This window comes from Lemur catta, chromosome 3, assembly GCF_020740605.2.
Source record: "Lemur catta isolate mLemCat1 chromosome 3, mLemCat1.pri, whole genome shotgun sequence".
Taxonomy (NCBI): Eukaryota; Metazoa; Chordata; class Mammalia; order Primates; family Lemuridae; genus Lemur; species Lemur catta.
In genome coordinates, this window is record NC_059130.1 from 6,300,441 (window position 1) to 6,320,311 (window position 19,871).

Below are 19,871 nucleotides of genomic sequence, written 5' to 3' on the forward strand. Positions count from 1 at the left end.
CATGGCTCAGCAGAGGTCAATTCCAAGTTGGTACCTTATCTGTTACCTTCAAAAGACTATTCCATCACTCTCTCAGGCCAGCAAATTTAAGTGATGTAATATGTGTAGAACTGGTGGATTTCATTGTCATGTGTTCATTGCCAAATTTCCTTTGCTGCTATAAAGTGAATTTTTAGTCTGCTATAATGTTATGCATACTGTGTTGGTAAATCAAACACTCCATAATCTACCTGGTGCCAAGTAGGCAGGAAAGACAAACTTTTACCTATGGATGTGATTTGATACAGTCAAGAAGATGATTCGGGCTTCAGTGTACTGGTGCCACTGTCCTGCGGAGCCCATGTGGTCCATTAGCCCAGATGCCTGAGGAAACCCAAACCCAAAACCAACCGATGGAGGAAGAAGAGGTTAAGATATTTGCCTTTCAGACAGAAATTGCCCAGTTGATGTCATTGATCATCAATACTTTCTCCTTAGAAAGATATCTTTCTGAGAGAGCTCTTTTCAAACTCATCCGATTGGAGCCTATGGGTCATGGAACAAAGGCTATCCTACATCTGAAAGAAGACTGAACTGAGTACTTGGAGGAAAGAAGAATAAAGGAGATAGTGAAGAACATTCTCAGTTTATTGGCTATCCCATCACTCTCTTTGTGGAGAAGAAACACGATAAAGAATTCAGTGATGATGAAGCTGAAGAAAAGGAAGACAAGGAGGAGGAGAAAGAAAAAGAAAAAAAGGAGTCTGATGACAAACCTGAAATAAGAAGATGTTGGTTTTGATGAAGAAAAGAAGAGAAGGATAGGGGGGGAGGAGGAGGAGGAGGAGGAAAAGGAGGAGGAGGAGGAGGAGGAGGAGGAGGGGGAGGAGGAGAAGGAGAATTAAGGAAAAGTACATTGATCAAGAAGAGCTCAACAAAGCAAAGCCCATTTGGACCAGAACTCCTGATGATATTACTACTAACAAAGAGTATGGAGAATTCTACAAGAGCTTGACCAATGACTGGAAAGATCACTTGGTGGTGAAGCACTTTTCAGCGGAAGGACAGTTGAAATTCAGAGCTCTTCTTTTTGTCCCAAGACATGCTTCTTTCGACCTATTTGAAAACAGAAAGAAAAAGAACAACACTAAATTGTATGTATACAGAGTTTTCCTCATGGATAACTGTGAAGAGTTAATCCCTGAATATTTGAATTTCATTAGAGGAGTGGTGGAGTCTGAGAATCTCCCTCTAAATATTTGCCATGAGATGTTGCAGCAAAGCAACATTTTGAAAGTTATCAGAAAGAATTTGGTCAAAAAGTGCTTAGAGCTCTTCACCAAACTGGCAGAAGATAAAGAGAACTACAAAAAATTTTATGAGCAGTTCTCTAAAAATATAAAGCTTGGAATACATGAAGATTCAAAATGGAAAGAAGCTTTTAGAGTTATTATGATACTACACATCTGCTTCTGGTCTTTGTTCTGCCATAAACTTGAAAGAGATGGTAGTACTTTATTTACTAGGAAGGAGGCCTTCTGGATTTTTTGCATAATTGGTTAATTGATGACTAATCATCTCAAACCTAGATTTGCATTTTTTCTAATATGTAAATTACATTCAGCAACAAACCATCCAATTTTGTAATTATTACTTCTCCTAAATGTCTGACATACCTAAGATACTGCACCTGTCTGTGTGTTCGCTTCTACCAGTATCTCAGCCTAGTTTATCACAGGTGAAAGTTTTAACAAATACAATATTTACATCATGTTACTTACTATCAGTAATGAGGTCCTTGTTACCAGAGGACTATCTGGTGGTTCTACTCCAAAATGCCATTTTGATTCCCAATTCCTTGAACCATTCTGATATCAGCCTTCTTAGGTAAGTTACCCAGGAACAGACCGAAACAGAGATATGCTTGTAGGATGATTGCAGACTGCCTTCAGTATAAACACTTGTGGAATAATGAAAGCTGTAAGATTGGGCTGGCAGAGTTGTTAAACTGCTGTCCCATTGCAGCAAAGAACGCAGATAATTCTCCAGGGAACTCTGGAGCTGGGATATACTTTATGAAGTGCCTAGAATTGGAATAGTGTCACATTTATTGGATGCAAGTTACCCATGGAAAGAAGGAGCTCTTTTGTGGGTGTCAGAGAGATCATGACTTCAAAGAACCTCAAGAATTGGCAGAAATCTTGCAAAGCACATATGATTACTACAGGGTATGCCATAAAGCCTCATTCTGGAACCTTAGGGTCATGGAAATCCCTAATGATATATGGATTGTATGTATCTCCCTTTTGATGTTTTTGACTTCTCAAGTGTACTTGAAGAGATATATTATTATTATTTCCTTATAATTAACATTATTTTAGCAACTTCAAAGAAAAACATCTCAAAATTAGGTCTCAAATAATAGCATTCCTTGCAACGTGATGATATTTGTTTGTCCAACTCCCATAAAAACAACCTATGTGTATATTATAATTAAGTGTATATCATAATTTTGGGGGGGAACCATGAAAAACCTTTATCTACAACTCAGATACAATTCAGATTTGAAATATGCAAAAGAATTTCATACTGAGAAAGGGTACAAATTTCTAAACATTGCCTTCCATTATGTTATTTTTTTTCCTGCATATAAGAGAATAAATGTCTCAATGAGCTTCAAGGTCGCAGGCAGAGAAATTCAGCATGAAAGTTCATAATGGACCCCAGATTTCCTGCTTCTTGTCCACATGTTCCAATAACTGGATTGCCCTGGTTTCCAATGTGTCTTAATAAGCATTAAATTGTTTTAATAAATACAAATTGCTCCAAGATTTGAGATAAGTCCATTAAATCATTCTGACAACATTCGAAACTAAATAGTTCATATTTTTAAATTCTTTAATTCTTACATTGTTTTAAGTAGACTGGTTTTAAATATGTATAATGAGCAAAATCATGCATCTCCCATATATTTTTGGATTGCTAAGAATAAATTATATAAAAAATGTAATTATTAGTCCTTTTTATTTCTTTTTGGTTGAAAGTTCAGTTTCTGTCTATTGGAGTTTCAGGGATTTTCTGTTTTCTTCACAGAGGCTTTCTCCACTTATCAATACAGTCACACCTTAGTGTTTATTGGTGTGATGGTCTAATAGTAAGAGTAGCAATATTAATAGTAGTAACACTCGTGGTAGTATTAAAAGAAGTAAAGTAGGACTAAGGGTCCTAAAAGTTACAATTAGTGCAGAAGCAGAAGTTATTGCCATGTAACAAGATTTCCTCCCACTTCCTGTTTTCTAATTAGTATTCAACAACAAAACAAAAGTTATTAACCTTTGTCAGTATAGAACTGTTTTATGAGTTCTAATAGTTTTTCAGATATCTTGGGTTTTCTGAAGGTATAGGATCCTTTCCAAATCTGTAATCCTTTTTTTGTTTGTTTGTTTGTGCTGGTTCTTGCCAGCTTGCCTTCAGATCCATCTCTTTAGCTGTTCTTTGTTTCACAGGATGAATGACCCCCGTAGATACCATTTCTTTTTTTTTTGAGACAAAGTCTTGCTCTGTTGCCTGGGCTAGAGTGAGTTCCGTGGCATCAGCCTAGCTCACAGCAACCTCAAACTCCTGGGCCTAAGCGATCCTCCTGCCTCAGCCTCCCAAGTAAGCTGGGACTACAGGCATGCATCACCATGCCCGGCTAATTTTTTCTATATATATTTTTAGTTGTCCAGATAATTTATTTCTATTTTTAGTAGAGACAGGGTCTTGCTCAGGCTAGTCTCGAACTCCTGACCTCGAGCGATCCACCCGCCTCGGCCTCCAGAGGGCTAGGATTACACGCGTGAGCCACCGCGCCCGGCCAACACCATTTCTTAAGATCCTCTATCAACCACCTTCTGACTGGTACAGTCAATGGTAGACATTAGCCAAACTTGGAGGATAGAATATATGGAGAAGCCAAGGTATTTTTTTCTCCCCTGTCTGTGGGTATCCCTGGAATTAGAGACAGCACCATCAGTGGCTGCCAATCTCTGGGATGTGTATTGAAATTCACAGGTCTTCCACCCTTTTGTAATCAATTTCCTGAGTTGTATTCTCTCTCTTTTAAATATTTAAAATGGTTCTCTTATTTGTTAGACTCAGATTGACAGAGTGTTTGGTATATTGTTGCCTTGGCTAAAAATATTTAAACAATTTTAAGTTGTGCTGGTTTCAGTGTCAATATCTATATTGCCAAATTAAGTTCCACCCAAGCTAAGTTTACAGAAAATTTAAGGAAAATATGTAAATATGTAGAAATGCATTGTGTGCCTCAAATGCTTTTTAGAAATAGCCAGGATATGAAACAAAACACTGTTTCAAGAGGCTGTAAGTGGTGGCTCTCAAGCCACTCATGAATCGCATTAAATTTTACTCGAAATTATTTCAATCATGCCATAAGTGCATGAGAAATTATTAATACATGACTTTTGATATTGAAGTTGATTACTATTCAAATTTGATATGTCAGTAACTAAAATTCTTCCATAAAGAGAGAGTAAAGAGCTTATTAATGAAATCCACCGCTTTTTGCCTATATGGAAGACAGCAAAACCACTAGCAAGGTTAGCCAAAAACGACAATAATAAAAAATGTGAGCAGTTTGGAGATGCAGGTGGGAAATACCACATGAGATAAAGCTTGGAAAAATCTGCACCCAAATTGTGTATCTCTCATGCAAGAATCCTAGATTTCCAATTGAAAACCAAGTTTAGAAAACAAAAAACCAAAATGAAATGTAATAAAGAAATAAATGAAGATAACTTTTAAATGACTCAAAGAAAATAATCCATTTCATCTTGAGACTTTATATACCAAATAATGTTATAATTGCATTGCCAGTTACCAATATCGTCTTCACAAATTTAGGGGTGTTTCTGGTATACAGAATAATGTTTGAGTTCACATCTATTTCCCTAGAGCAGAAACAACTTTCGCAATTGTCAGAGTCATTACCTGGGTGGCAGTTGTAAGATACAGACACTGAAAACCTGGAGAAAGTTTCACTCTATAGAGAAAGTTGATAAATCTTTGGACAACAAATCCACAAATATAACAACCAATTTAGGTGTTTATAAGAAATAATATAGTGAGAAGTATGAGAGGAGAACTTCAAATGGTTAGAAAAAAGGCTTCTGGGAAATATTTAACGAGATAATTCAAATCATATCTGTAGATGAAACACTGAGGTTAGAGAGAAGGAAATTTTATTTAAATGCTTATCAATGAATCCGAAAATACTATAATAAAGATAACAAAAATTTAAAAAGGGTAAGACAATGTTAAAAGTCTTTACAAGCAATTTTTGACATTCAATTTATAATTTTATATCATAAATTTTATTTTTAGAGTATTATATTTCACTATTTCACACCTACTTCACCTGTCATGTATCTCCATAATGAAATGCTGCTTAATTCAAAAAAAGAAGAAATGTTTAATCTTTAAAAATAACCACTGTCACATAGAGAGGATATATTTATCCAACATGTTCAAAGGGATACCAATATACCTGTCCATTTATTAGAAAGAAATCAACTCTCATTCTCTTTCCCTTGTGCATGTGCACACACACACACACACACACACAAACAAGCATATAGATTTTTCAACCTGAGAAGTGCAGATTAAAAAGAAGAAGTTGTCTTGTACCAGATTAATATTTAAAAATTACACATATGATTCAGGTTTCTCAAAGACAACTTTTATATTTTGGATAATTTCAACAAAATCATCTTTGAATCTGTCCACAGAATGTTCTTAGGTATGATGATAGTAAATATTGTAGCATGCAGAAAAAGAACAATTTGTGCTCTATTTCTTAGAAATGAAAATGACCTTTACACTGAAATGTCCAGGTACTGTCATTCCAAATTTTTGAGAAGCTTCTCCAGAAATTCTCAGGCCTTTCTGTTGAACTGTATCAATTTATACTATCTATGTATTCACGTTAGCATTCAAATATACAATAGCTCAGTATTCATCTATACTAATTTATTTAATGTATGTCCAATAACTGTATCTAATCTCTATCACTATCTCTATGTTCTTGCCTCCCCCTTATAATGCTCCCCAATGACAGAAACCGCACGTAATCCAAACAATATAAAGTTACTAAGTACCATGCACCATAGAAGTGTTCATTAACTTTCTGTAGATAGGATAATAATTTTTCAAAATTATAAAGCAGACACTTAGCTAAACTTAAGATTTCAGATAACTGTTACTTAAGTAGCTGTGACAAGCTTGTCAGCTTGAAAAGGGCACGGGAGAAACACTCTCTGAGTAATCATTTTCCCCTGGAAAGAGAACTGAAGGATTCTAAAGAAATAAAAGAATAATTTAGTCAGAATGATTTAGCACTTTGAGCTTGAGTTTAGCAAGATACTGATTTCTTTTCAATAGTTAGAAATCTGAATAAAGGGCTTTGTTTCATTCTACCATTTATTCAAGTAAAAGCAAAAATTCTAAATGTAAATTTAAAGTGGAAACATTTTCATCCCCATAAGCTCTAATAATGAGCTCCAACTACCTAAAGGATCTTAGGTCTTTTCCACTAACAACCACTAATGTTCTATTCCTTAGGGACCAACAACTATTGTTTTTTCCTTGTGACAAAGTTCATATTACAAAAGAAGCAACTCATGTTCTTCTCATGTAGAGCATTCCAGAGCCACTGTTACTCCACGGCCAAGGAAAAAATTTGACTACTAATGGACTTTTGCACTACATCAGAATTACATTCCACTTTTGAAGATATTATTATTTTACTAGCCCTGTACCTATCCTAAAGTTCATGTAAAATAATATTTTTAGTAAATACAAAATAAATACTTGTCATAAAAAATTCACACAATAAAATAAAAATCACCCATAATTCCACATTCTCTACCACTATTAACTTTTTAGTGTTTTCTTTACCTTCTGTTTCTATGCATGTTTGTACATAAAGCTGTAACCTGTTTTTAAATAAATTTTGACAGATATTGTACAAACTAATGTAACTTACTTTTTGACTTACCAAAATGTTTCCCATGCCATAGTGTATTTTTCTTCAATAGCATTATAACTACTACACATTATCCCATTATTTCTGTGTGCCAGGATTTATTTATCCATTATATTATGGACTACTGATTATATCTTTTTTTAATTTTAAAAAATATTATCTAAAATATATTTCTAAAACTGAAAATCATAAGTCAAAGGGTAAGATCATTAAACAATATTTTCTTATGTTTCTTATATCAAGAATCTTCCAGACATGAAGAGACACTACCACCAATTCTGTCAAAGAGAACCCAGTTCATTGTATCCACAGTAAAAGTAGATATAGCCGTGCTTCTATTAAGTCTCTTTATCATATTGGTGTGTTAAAAAAAAGGGTAATACAGAATTGCTTTAAGATATAAATCTTTGGTTAGTGATAAATTTGATAAATACCGATGTTCACATATTCATCATTCTTATTTCAACTTTTTAAATTGTTCCTGTTTGCATCTATTGCCCAGTTTTCTCAGAGGCATTGGATCTTTCTATTGATTCATAATAAGTTTTTATAAACTAACATTATTAACCTTTATTCTTTCTTAAATATTTATAAACATACTCCCAGTTTGTCTTCCTTATTAGTTTTGTCCATGATGTTCTTGACTGAACAAAATTTAACACTTTTATACAGCCAAATCTATCCATTGTTTTTTTGTCCATGGTGTGTCCCAAAAAAGCCTACCTCATCCCAAGATCAAGATTCACATATATCAATATCAACTTCTTCAGTGGTTTAATTTTTAAACAATTTTTCTCTTTATTAGACTTCATAATAGTATGTGATATAAGGTGAAGATCTAACTAAATTGTTTTTAAATAATTATATGTTATCCAAATACTTTTTATTCCTTAGTGTTTTTTATTTGAAATGCAACTTTATCATATATTCATAACTTAAACATATTTGGGTGTGTTTGAGGCTTTATATCATGTTTTATTACTTACATACTCACTTCTATTTTTAAAATTTTATTCATTCATTTATGCTTCAAATACAAAGTGCCTGCTTTGTAACAAGCATGATTTTAGTAGCTTGAGATAAGTCAGTGAATAAAACAAACAAAAATTTCTAGAGTTAAGGAAATTTATAATTTGCTTTATAACGTATTAGAAAATCTGTTCTTAGTAATGTTGATGGGCTATGCTGTATCATTCTTAATTTTCTACTTACAGTTAATGATGTAAGCAATGACTATATATATACACATATATATATGGAGAGAGAGAGAGAGATTGAGATCTACTTCAACAGATAATCCTAAACATAATTTGTAAATATTCATAAGCCAGGTAATTATTCTGTACACAAAGTTATACAAGAAAGTAATTGGTTGAATGATGATTATTTAGTCTGTGTATGAAAAAATATTTAAAATAAACCCCAAACTGAGTCTATTTTATTCAGTAAAACATAACCTTCTAAGTATTAAGTGGTTTATAGAATGATTTTATCAATGTTAATGATCAATGGTTCTCCATTTTCATAAATTACAAGGTAAAACAAGAGATTTCAATTTTGATAAGTTTTTACATAAAAGTTATGAAGCACTAGAATACATCAAAAAGATAGGAAAAGTTTACTGGAGATCGTTAAGCACTGGTTTAATAAACATTTATGAAATTATTTGGACATAGAATGAAAACAATGCAAATTATTAAACTATATGCTCTCTCAGTGTACCTGAGTTATGATTTCAGTTACTTTCGATGTTCACTTTCTTTTATTTTTTGCCATTATCTCAAATAGTAGTTGTTGAATATTATAAACTCTCCATAACTTTTTACCCACCCTTCAATAAACCATATTTATAATCTAATAAGGAATGTTTCTGTTGATAAGTTTACCATTTTGCTGATAAGGTTTAAATTTCCTTTTTTTTTTTTTTACTGTTTAAAAAAGATTATTTATTTATGTTTTTCAACATTAAATAATTTATCAACTTTCTAATTCATCTCATTAACAGATTAAAGGAGAAATTACATGTAAGCTTCTCAATAGATAACAGAGATCAAATAACAATTTGTGATACAATCTCTTACCCAAACTAGGAATAGAAGGGAACATCTTTAGTCTGATGTAGCACATTCACAACAATCTATAGAGGCCGGGCGCGGTGGCTCACGCCTGTAATCCTAGCTCTGGGAGGCCGAGGCGGGTGGATTGCTCCAGGTCAGGAGTTCGAGACCAGCCTGAGCAAGACCCCGTCTCTACTGAAAATAGAAATAAATTATCTGGCCAACTAAAAATATATATAGAAAAAATTAGCCGGGCATGGTGGCGCATGCCTGTAGTCCCAGCTACTCGGGAGGCTGAGGCAGTAGGATCGCTTAAGCCCAGGAGTTTGAGGTTGTTGTGAGCTAGGCTGATGCCACGGCACTCACTCTAGCCTGGGCAACAAAGTGAGACTCTGTCTCAAAAAAAAAAAAAAAAAAACAATCTATAGCAAACATAATATTCAAATGTGAAATGTTATTAATACAAAACTTATTTTAAAATAAAATAAAAACTACAAGGATACATGCTAGCACCACTTCGTTTTAGCATCACCTTGGTTATTATTATTTTTTTTTTGGTTACATTTTATGTCTTTGCCTCACCCAAGCGAGGTTTAGAGGCATGCCCTTCCCCTCTACAATGCTCACTGTGCCCATTAGTTGTGAGTTTACCCCCCCAATCCCTGGAGAATATTAAAATACAATAAAGATAACATTTAATTTCAAAAGTCAAGGCCCCCAGACATAATTTAGACCAAAGAAGAATAGACAGAAAGTTAATTTGGTCTTCCTAATAAATCTACAGAGATGGGGTAGCGAGTCTCCCTTGGATATTTATTTACCAGGTGAAAATTGAGGTTAACACTTGACACCAGAAAGGAGAAAGAATGGGGGAGGCCTCAGCAACATAATGGCGGGCAGGTGATGGGGTAATGTCAGGCAATATTACATTTCTCTGTGGTGGAAATGGTTCAGGAACTTTAAAAAGACCAGGATGTATAATATTCAACTTTTATTTGGAAAACCCAATATTCCCTAAAAAATTGCTAATCATAGCAGGCAACGAGGTGGTTTCTGTGGTGGAAAAGTGTGCTGGAGAAGAGGAAAAAGCCACAACACTAGTAGTACTGATGAGAATCTAGGAAACTTCAGAATAGAGTTTGAGAGTGGACTGCTTAGATACAAGAGGTATTCCACCCACACTCCTCCCCTGTCCATGCCAAATATTGAAGAGGGGTCTCCCCTTTCCATTGTACAAGCAAGGAAGATGGCAGTACTTCTTTATGTTTTTGAATATTTAAATAAAGGGTCACTCCTGGAAGACTTGAAAACTTTGGACTACCAAGGCATCTTAACTAAGCTTGTTGAAAACTAAAGCTACAAATATAATAAAACAAGATCATTTTATATCTCCAGGAGTCTCCAATCTAAAAAAATACTTTATAACAACTTTCTCAACTACTTTTAGGAAGACACACTATTGCAACTTAAATGAGGACATAACAATGTGAGTCCACATGAAAGAATTCCGATTTCTCCAGATAAACCAATCATATCAAACACCCTTTAAAACACTAAGTGATGGTAAAACACATTATTATATATTAAATAAATAATAAATTTTAGCTGAAAAGCTTAACATTGTATAAGAAAATTAATCCTTGAGATGGTCAAATATCATCTAATCCTCCAGAGAAGAAGCAGAATATATATAACGTCACAGGATATACAACAGACTTACTGAAAATCAACCCTTCTCTGTAGATCTAGGCTAAAAGAGGTACAGTTTCCCAGATAATATTATCAAATTTTGGGAAACCTTGATCATATTTTTCAGAAAAGTATCACTACTCCTTTTAAATGAGCATATTTTAAAAGGTTTACTGCATTCTTGTAGTATAATTTAGTCTTTTTCCTTTTGGTCAGAGTACATCTCTAAGCTTATAACTGAAGTTGGTACTTCCTAACTACATTTAAGGAAAATCTGCCTATGGGTTTCTCCCACCCCTTTTGCCAATGTTTGATGAACGAATGAAAAACAAGCTGTAAACTATGCTGGAGCCACATAGGAGTGACATGAATGTGATTATGTATGTACAATACATTTACAGTTGGAGCTACCAGTATCATAGTTATCTTTTGATGAGATAAAAAATTAAAGTTTTCTTCTCACATTTTCCGTGGGAAGTTCACAAATATGTCTTGGACTGAAAAGACTGAGAGACACCGATTTACAGTCATGGGGAAACTAAAAGTAACCATATTTGCTTCAAGGTTTTGTTCTCATGCAGCCACTGGGAAAATGTGATTTAAATAAAGCAACTTATTCCTGTAGTTATTTTTCTTATAAAGATGTGTGTGTGTATGCATGTGTCTGAGGTAACTATATGTTTGTTTTGCTAGTTTGTGAAAGGGAAAGGAAAAGATTTTCCCATGGTAGAAGGTACACTAACATGGTTTCAAAGAGATTTGGATTCTAATTCAGGCTCGTCAATTTAAGTTGTTATATAAGTGAATTTCTGCAACACCATTAATTAATCTAATGCTCATTCTTTCATTTATAAAGTAAGTTAATTGAATTTTCAAAATCTTCAATATTCTTTTAGCTCTAAAATTCTGTGAAAACTGTAAATTCTTTTGTTTCCAATAGCAATCAGCACAAGAATGGTCAAATGCTACATTCTCAAAATGTCTACCTTAAAAAAATTATAGAAACTTTTAAAATTTATTATTCATTCAAGCATTCAACAAATATTCATTGAAGACTTACTACTATATGTCACACACTGAATTACCTCCTATAGATAAAAAGAATAGGAAAACAAAATCTCTGCCATTTCAAGTTCACAGTTTCTTGATATCCTGCTTGGCAAATTAATTTTAACATAGTCAGAAAATCCTTGTCAAAATACATCACAGTTGAAAATATTACAAAAGCATAAATTACAATGGAAAAATTATTTAGTCTTGAAATTAAATGTATCCTTATGACTGGATAAGCCTTAAAATTAGCAAAGTAGAGTTGTTACCAAACTATAGCATCTAAGCCGGTAAGGGGATATGGAAAATTCCACCCAGGATGAAACGAGCCTAGAAATTTAGTCCCATTGCTTCAAAGATGAATTATTATGGGACAAACCTAAATATGGAGGAAAAATCTTGATCATGAAACCAAACTAACTCTTTCTTTGTGACTAATATTCTATTTCTGGAAAATATGCATTTCAAAGCATCATGGAGAGCTGAAATTATGAAAGAGGAATTCAGAAGTTTCAAAGCTCAGCTGGTCTGAGGTGAGGAAAAGAATGTGAGGTCTGAAAACCAAAGTAAATTACTCTGAGCATGAACTCTGGGAAATCAAGGGCCGTACCCTGGAACGACCCTTTTCAGGTTCAGTATGCACTGAATATTACTATTTATGATTGTTAAACTTAAACTTTATACCCTTTATTTTTTAATTATAGTGTTTTTCTTCTTTTGGGTGGAAATATCTAGTTTGAAAAGACTTCATTATTTTTCAAAAAGGAAATGCATTACAATTTACTAGTAACTAAATTCTTGATCGTACTTAGTATTAGCATAAGCGTAATTACAGAAACATGACACACATTTTAAGAATAAAAGCAACGGTATGCAATAAAGAACCTTTAAAAATATCACAGTCTCTTGGAACACTAACATGAAATTATTGGTGTTTGGTATTTTGTTGAAATTTAAAAAATTTATGTTTAATCACTTGTTCCACCTGTTTTCAAATAGTGACAAATATATGCATGATCATAGAGAATTTTATTTTGAATGGTTAGCCTTGAATTAGACAAATATTTTCAATTAGTGCTCCGGGAGTCAAATTTCCTGCTTAATTTAAATTGGCATCATTAAAGCTATCATCTCTGTCAGAAAAAAAAAAATTAAAGTTAGCACATCTACAAGGCAATGCAGCTCACCAGTCCCACTGTCTGCAGGCAGGCTGCCCACACAAACAAAAAGTAAATAAATAAAATAATTAATGTCACTTTCAGCTATTTGTGCTGAAGCACAGTATTACTCTTTGCTTGAATGGTGCTAGTGGAAGGAGTTCGAAAACAGGAAATAGAAGTGGAAAAAAGAGGCTCTTTCATGAATTACTGAAGCTCTAGACACCAAATTCCCTTAACTTCTGAATTCTCTGCTTGGAAAATGCTAATTTACCTTTGCTCTGGAAAAATAAAAAAATATGTTATAAATTAATAGTTTGATATAACTGAAAATTTAAAAGTTATTTTTATCTTTTTAATAACTTTACCCCATCAAGGCTTGTCAGGGAATCTGAAGCAAATAGGCTTCTTATTAACAGTGACTCTCTAAAAAATACAATTTCTCAAAGAGATGAAAAATAGTCTGATTTCATGCACAGATAAAAAGTGTCTATACTTCTTTTTTAAGAGCTCCAATATTTTAAAAAAAAATAGACTGGTAGTAGAAAACTACATTTTTGATTTCTAATTTCCATGAAATTTCTTAAATTATTATTTTTTTAAATTTCAAGGTCCTTACATGGAAGAAAAAAATGCATTTTTTTAGTACATGGCCTGTTTTTAATTTTTCCTTGCTACTTCAGTTGACTACAAGCATGAAAGGAAACCAAAAAACTATTTCACACTGAATGTACTGTAGGAAGGGAGTGGTGTTAGTGGTTAGAGAGTGGGACTTGTAGCTCAATTTTTTGAGTTCTATTTCTGGCTCCATCCCTGGCAAATCCTCTGGTTTTGTGATAGTTTCTTATATGGTCATATATGGGTTTGCCTATCTGAGAACTGGGTGTTGTGAATTCTTTGCACTTCTAAGTAAGGTTACATAGAGTCTTGCATTCAGTTCCCTACACAATTGGAACTAAGCCTGTATTTTAAACTGGTCACCTGACTCCATCTCTTGCAGTATAATCCTTAAAATGTTTTATTTCCAGGTTTCTCTTCATAATGTTCTCTTATACCTACCACGTGCAGCAGCTACCAGATATTGAAATTACGTCCATCCTTCCATATTCAGTTTGTAGCTCATTGTATACTAATTACTAAAATTCATTTGTTTGTTAGAAATAGGATTGTCCTCTAGCTAACTTAGATCACAACAGAATTTATTTGAAAGGGTTTATCAGTATCTCTCAGAATCTTAGGAGAAATTGATCAATCAAGCATTAGAAAACATGGAAATTAGAGTAGTTTCGGGTCCTTAGCAGAAAGAATTCATGAATTGTTTCACTGGGGCACTGTCAACAGGATGATTCCGATTCCATGATTCCATATGTCCTTTTCTCTCAGTTCCATATCCCAACTTCCCAGAGAAAGATTGTGCAGTAATATGGAGAGTCCCATCTCTGGATTAGTTCTGTGAGGTCTAGGTTAAGATTTTTTTATGTAACAGAATGGCTGTCATAGTAGCAGTGTGTATAAAAGCAAAGAAAATTCTTGGCCGGGCGCAGTGGCTCACACCTGTAATCCTAGCACTCTGGGAGGTCGAGGCGGGTGTATCGCTTGAGGTCAGGAGTTCGAGACCAGCCTGAGCAAGAACGAGACCCTGTCTCTACTAAAAAATAGAAAGAAATTATCTGGCCAACTAAAAATATATATAGAAAAAATTAGCCAGGCATGGTGGTGCATGCCTGTAGTCCCAGCTACTCGGGAGGCTGAGGCAGGAGGATCGCTTAAGCCCAGGAGTTTGAGGTTGCTGTGAGCTAGGCTGATGCCACAGCACTCACTCTAGCCCGGGCAACACAGCAAGACTCTGTCTCAAAAAAAAAAAAAAAAAGAAAAAGAAAAGAAGAAAAAGAAAAGAAAATTCTCAGAAGTGAGTTGTGGAGTCGAAAGTATAGGTCTCCGTTATACTCAACACTTACCCACTCATTCAACAAATCTATCAACTTCTTAGTGTGAACCTATTATTGTGATAAGGGTTTAGAACACAAAACTAAATATAATGGCATTCCTGCCTCCAAAGAATGCCTGGTCTATTGGGGCAAGAATAAATAACAATACGTTGTACATCTACTGTAAGACAAGTGTGAAAAAAATTTGAAATGAAAAAGTATAAAGAGGGGAACAATTAATTCTCCCTGAGAAGAGCATGAACATTATATCAGCTAGAATTATCTCAAGTTGCAAGTAACTAAAACCCAAACTACAGCCAGTTGACATTAGGTCAGCCGTTCAGTGAATGACGTCAAGCTCTTTCCCTCGTAGTCACAGGGTGGCTGCAGGAACTCAGCCTAGAAGTCAGCCAAATCTGTTTCTTTTTGTCAAGACAGCAAAAGCTTTCTCCAAATACCCCAAGCTGGCACATGTTTGTTTCTCATGGCCACAAGATCAACTACAGATGTAAAGGAGGCTTAAAAAAAGAAGTGACTATTTGGCTTCCTTGAGACCTTTAGAGACCACACTACTGATACCCCATACATAAGGGGACCATTGAAACTGTTTCTTCTAAAATCTTGCAGGTAGTTTGGCTGTGTGCACCTCCTACTCCAGTGTCCTCTGCTCGTTTGCCAAGTTGCATTCATATTAGTGATCTATTAACATCATGCATAACGTTTCTTTGCATGACCTCCAGCTGCTCCTCTCCTTCAGTCTCTACATTATGCTTATGCTCTTATGAACTCTGTTTTCATGATATTAGAACTCTCCTTCATCCTTGACCTCTGCAAAAAATATCTTTCTCTCTTTGCCTGACTGAAATTAGGTTTCAGATATTTCCATGCCTTAGAACCAGGAGGGAAGGTTAATTTTCTCTGTGTTTCTCACTCATTGCTTGGAGATCATTAATTCTCCATCTTAGCATTAAAAAAACTCATGTATATTTGAGGCTTTGACTTTATAGCTGTTTGGGTCTCTATTGTTCCTCATTGTTTTTCTGCTTCATATCCTGATTACTGAAGATATCACAATTAATTTAGGATTTTCTCTCCACTTTACTCTCTGCCCTCGTCTTGGAAGGATTGTAAGAGCCAAATGAATAGCCAATCTAATACATTGGTCTCAGTTTTCTGTTTTTCTCTTCTTTAATAGTATAATAATTATTACAATTAATATAATTTATAGCATTATATAATGTATAGTATATAACAATATTACTACATTAAGTTATTTTCATAAACTATGAATATTATGTTATAATAATACCAAACTCATAAAAATATTTAAGAATAGAGAAAACATAATAAATATACTAAACAATGTACCTGCTACATAGGCAAAACTAATGTTAATGCTTTCTTTTTTGATCCCTAGATACCCACTTCATGGCTCTTAGACCTTCTAAATGTGCAAAGCTGCTCACTTTTTGAAATGTTAAATTTAAACATCCCAGCTACAAGCTCCTGTTTTCCGTCTACTTCCTAAAGCTTCTGTTTCTACAATTTATTGTACTTTACAGAAACTTTGCATCCCCAGATCTTCATATTTTGTCTCCATTAATCCTTTTTTGTTCATCTTAATTCTCCCCTTTCCAATTTAAATTTCATGGTTCTTTATCTGAACCACACTTTCCAATATTCTCAACACTTTCTCAATTTTTTGTGTCATTATAGAAAAGACATAAGCAAAGATTAATACAAGTGTCTAGCCTCTTGCACGTCTGTAACAACTTTAATCCTGTCTGAAATTAATATGGCTACTCCAGCTTTCTTTTGATTAGTGCTACATAACATCTTTGTCCATTTCTTTACTTTTCTTCTTACGTGTATCTATATTGAAACTGGGTTTCTTATAGACAACATATAATTGGGTGTTGTTTTTTGCTCCACTCTGACAGTCTCTGTCTATTAATTGGTGTATGTAGATCATTGACATTCAAAGTGATGATCAATATACCTTGATTAATATCTATCATATTTTTTGTGATTTTCTATTTGTTGCCTTTTTTTTGTTCCCACTTTTTTTCTTCCACTCTTTTTATATCTTTTGTAGTTTTAATTGAGCATCTTATGTGATTCCATTTTCTCTCCCCCCTTTTTTTTTTTGTTTTACTCTTTTAAGTGGTTGCCCTACAGTTTATAATATACATTTACAACTAATCCAAGTCCACTTTCAAATAACTGCTTCATGGGTAATGCAAGTACCTTGTAAAAACAAATATTCCTAATTCCTCACTCCTGTCCATATGTCATTGCTGTCACTTGTTTTACTTGTACATAAGCCATAATTATTGAATACATTGTTGTTATTATTGTGAACAGTTATCTGTTATATGAATTAAGAATAAAAAATATTTTATTTTCTCTTCACTTATTCCTTCTGTAATTCTTTCCTTTCTTTATGGAGATCCAAGTTTCTGACCAATATCATTATCCTCCTCTCTGAAAAACTTCTTTAAACATTTTTTGCAAGGAAGGCCTTCTGTTCTCTCCATTTTTGCTTGTCTTAGAAAGTCTTTATTTCTCTTTCACTTTTGAAAGATAAGTCTACGGGCTACAGAATTCCAGGTTGTCAGACTTATTTTCTCTGAACAATACATATTTTGCTCTACTCTCTTCTTGCTTTCATGGTTTATCAGAAGAAGTCAGATGCATTTCTAATCTTTGCTCCATGTATAAGGCTTTTTTTTTCTTGCTAAGATTTTTTTCTTTTGCTTTTTCTTTTCTGCTGTCTGAATATAATATGCTTCAGTGTAGTGCTACTTCATTGTGATGTTTTGTTTTTATCTTGCTCACTGTTCTCTGAGCTTCCTTAATCTTCAGTTTGGTATCTGACATTAATTTAGGAAAAATTCTTATGGGAGGTTTCAGACTTCCCTTTTGTCTTTGTTTTGGCCTCCTGTTTTGGCTTTGGAACTTGCTGTGTGCAGTTCCATAGAGACAGTCTGTGTAATCCACTGTTATTATACCAGAGTCTCATTAGTGCAACAGTAGGTGTAAGGGGTGGAGTGTGCTCTACAATCTCCTAGTTAACTTTAACATTTAGTGGGCTCTCTCGGGCCTTCACGTCTTTTTTTTTTTTTTCTTGAGAAGGAGTCTCTCTCTGTCACCTCAGCTGGAGTGTATAGGTCTCATCGGAAGCTCAAGTGATCCTTCTGCCTCAGCCTCCTTAGTAGCTAGGACTGCAGGCATGTGCCAGTGAACCTGGCTAATTTTAGTAGAGGCAGGGTCTCACTCTTGTTCAGGCTGGTCTCAAACTCCTGACCTCAAGGGATCCTCCTACCTCAGCCTCCCAGAATACAAAGATTACAAGTGTGAGCTACCGCACCTGGCCCTTCACACGCCTTTCTGTCCTGCCTCCTGTGTCATACCGTTTATTTTTGCTCTTGGACCTACTCCTTTACTTTTCTTCAGTGTTCCCAGTCTGTTTCATTGGAGCATAATTTGCTGTTGATTTTATTTTTCTAATTAAGGAATGACCAAAGGCTAGAGAGGTTAACGAGGGGAGTAATTCCCTTCCTTCAGATGGTAGAAGGTTGTGCTTTGGTGAAGTCTTTTCCCTGAAAAATAGACCTTTGCTTGGAGAAAGCAATGGATGTGTTTAACAATGCTTACTCTTCCCTCCTACTCGGCCAAGGACACCAGGGGATCTTTCACAAATTCTCAGTGAGAACCCAATAGAGTTTCTGGAGAGAAGCCCAAGAAAGAGGGTTGGACTCCTTAAGACTGTGCACACAGGTGTTTCTCACATTCATATTTGTTCACTCTCAGTCTTTGATTGTCAAAATTATCATTTAGGTTTGTTTCTTAAATTACCATATAAATGTGTTTCTACAAGTTTGTAACACCAGTGGTTTCTATTGCAAGAAAGCAAATATCAGTTGATTTATCCTTCCCGATGTGCCTATTGAAAGAAATTAAAATATTTTATTCCAAAATATATTTTTTATACATTTTAGGATGGTTGTCAGAGAGTTAATGAACAGAAGTAGTCCTAGAAATCTGTCTTTTGTGGGAAAAATTTACATCTGTAGAGAATCTACACTGATACAGTCAGGTCTTTCCTTGCCTAGATTTAGAAAAAACTTAATTGAAAGGCTGACACCTTTAATGGTTAAGAAGAAAAAAAGAAAAAACAATTGCCATCTATTCTCTCCAAGAGCTGTTACCTGTGAGGTTTCATCCACACAAGACCACTTCTGTTAGCTATATCTCCTCTTGTCTCACTCTTACAACCTGTCTTGCCACTATAACCTAATTTACCACCATAACCTGTTTTTGGTCATACCGTGGGCCCACAATTTTTCTGTAATCTCAAAATGGTGTATAAGCTTCTACACCATGTGGGGGGTGTGGGTAATCATTCTGTGATGCTCCCATGTGCATGCTAATAAATTTTATATATCTTTTCTCTAATTCACCTGCCTTTTGTAAGTTGATTTTTCAGAAACGTTTTGGAGAACAAAGGAGAAGATTTTTCCCCTGGCCCTTACAGTTTTGGGACTGTGAGCAGGATCACCAAAGCCACGCCGGTCCTATGGAAGCTGCAGTGAAGGGAACCCAGGGCCTGATCAGCTAGCATAAGGATAGGAATCTCTTACCGGTCTTCCAGCCTCTCTGTCTCTGGACAATCTGCTTGAACAGATGATAAAAATCACTGTTTCCTCTACAGAATTTTGGTTAATGAGAGAAAAGTATTTGTGTGACTAGTCTTGGTATAGTGACTACAGTGCACTTCTTGGTACTTTGTGTAATAAATATTCATATTATTTGATCCTTTTCCCCCCAGTAATGTGTTTTCCTTTGTCTTTGTCTTGCTTCAGTGTTGTTCCGTCATAAAGAAGTGTACTGGAAAAAGTCCCCTCTTGTTTTATGTCCTTGAGAGCTTGACTTGTTACCGAGCACTGTGTCTTGGTCTTCACCA

General features: G+C 34.6%; 1 pseudogene; it reads left to right on the forward strand.

The window, feature by feature from the left end:
- The first annotated feature begins 392 nt into the window (after window positions 1-392).
- LOC123634566 lies at window positions 393-1,534 on the forward strand (annotated as a pseudogene).
- The last annotated feature ends 18,337 nt before the right edge of the window (window positions 1,535-19,871 follow it).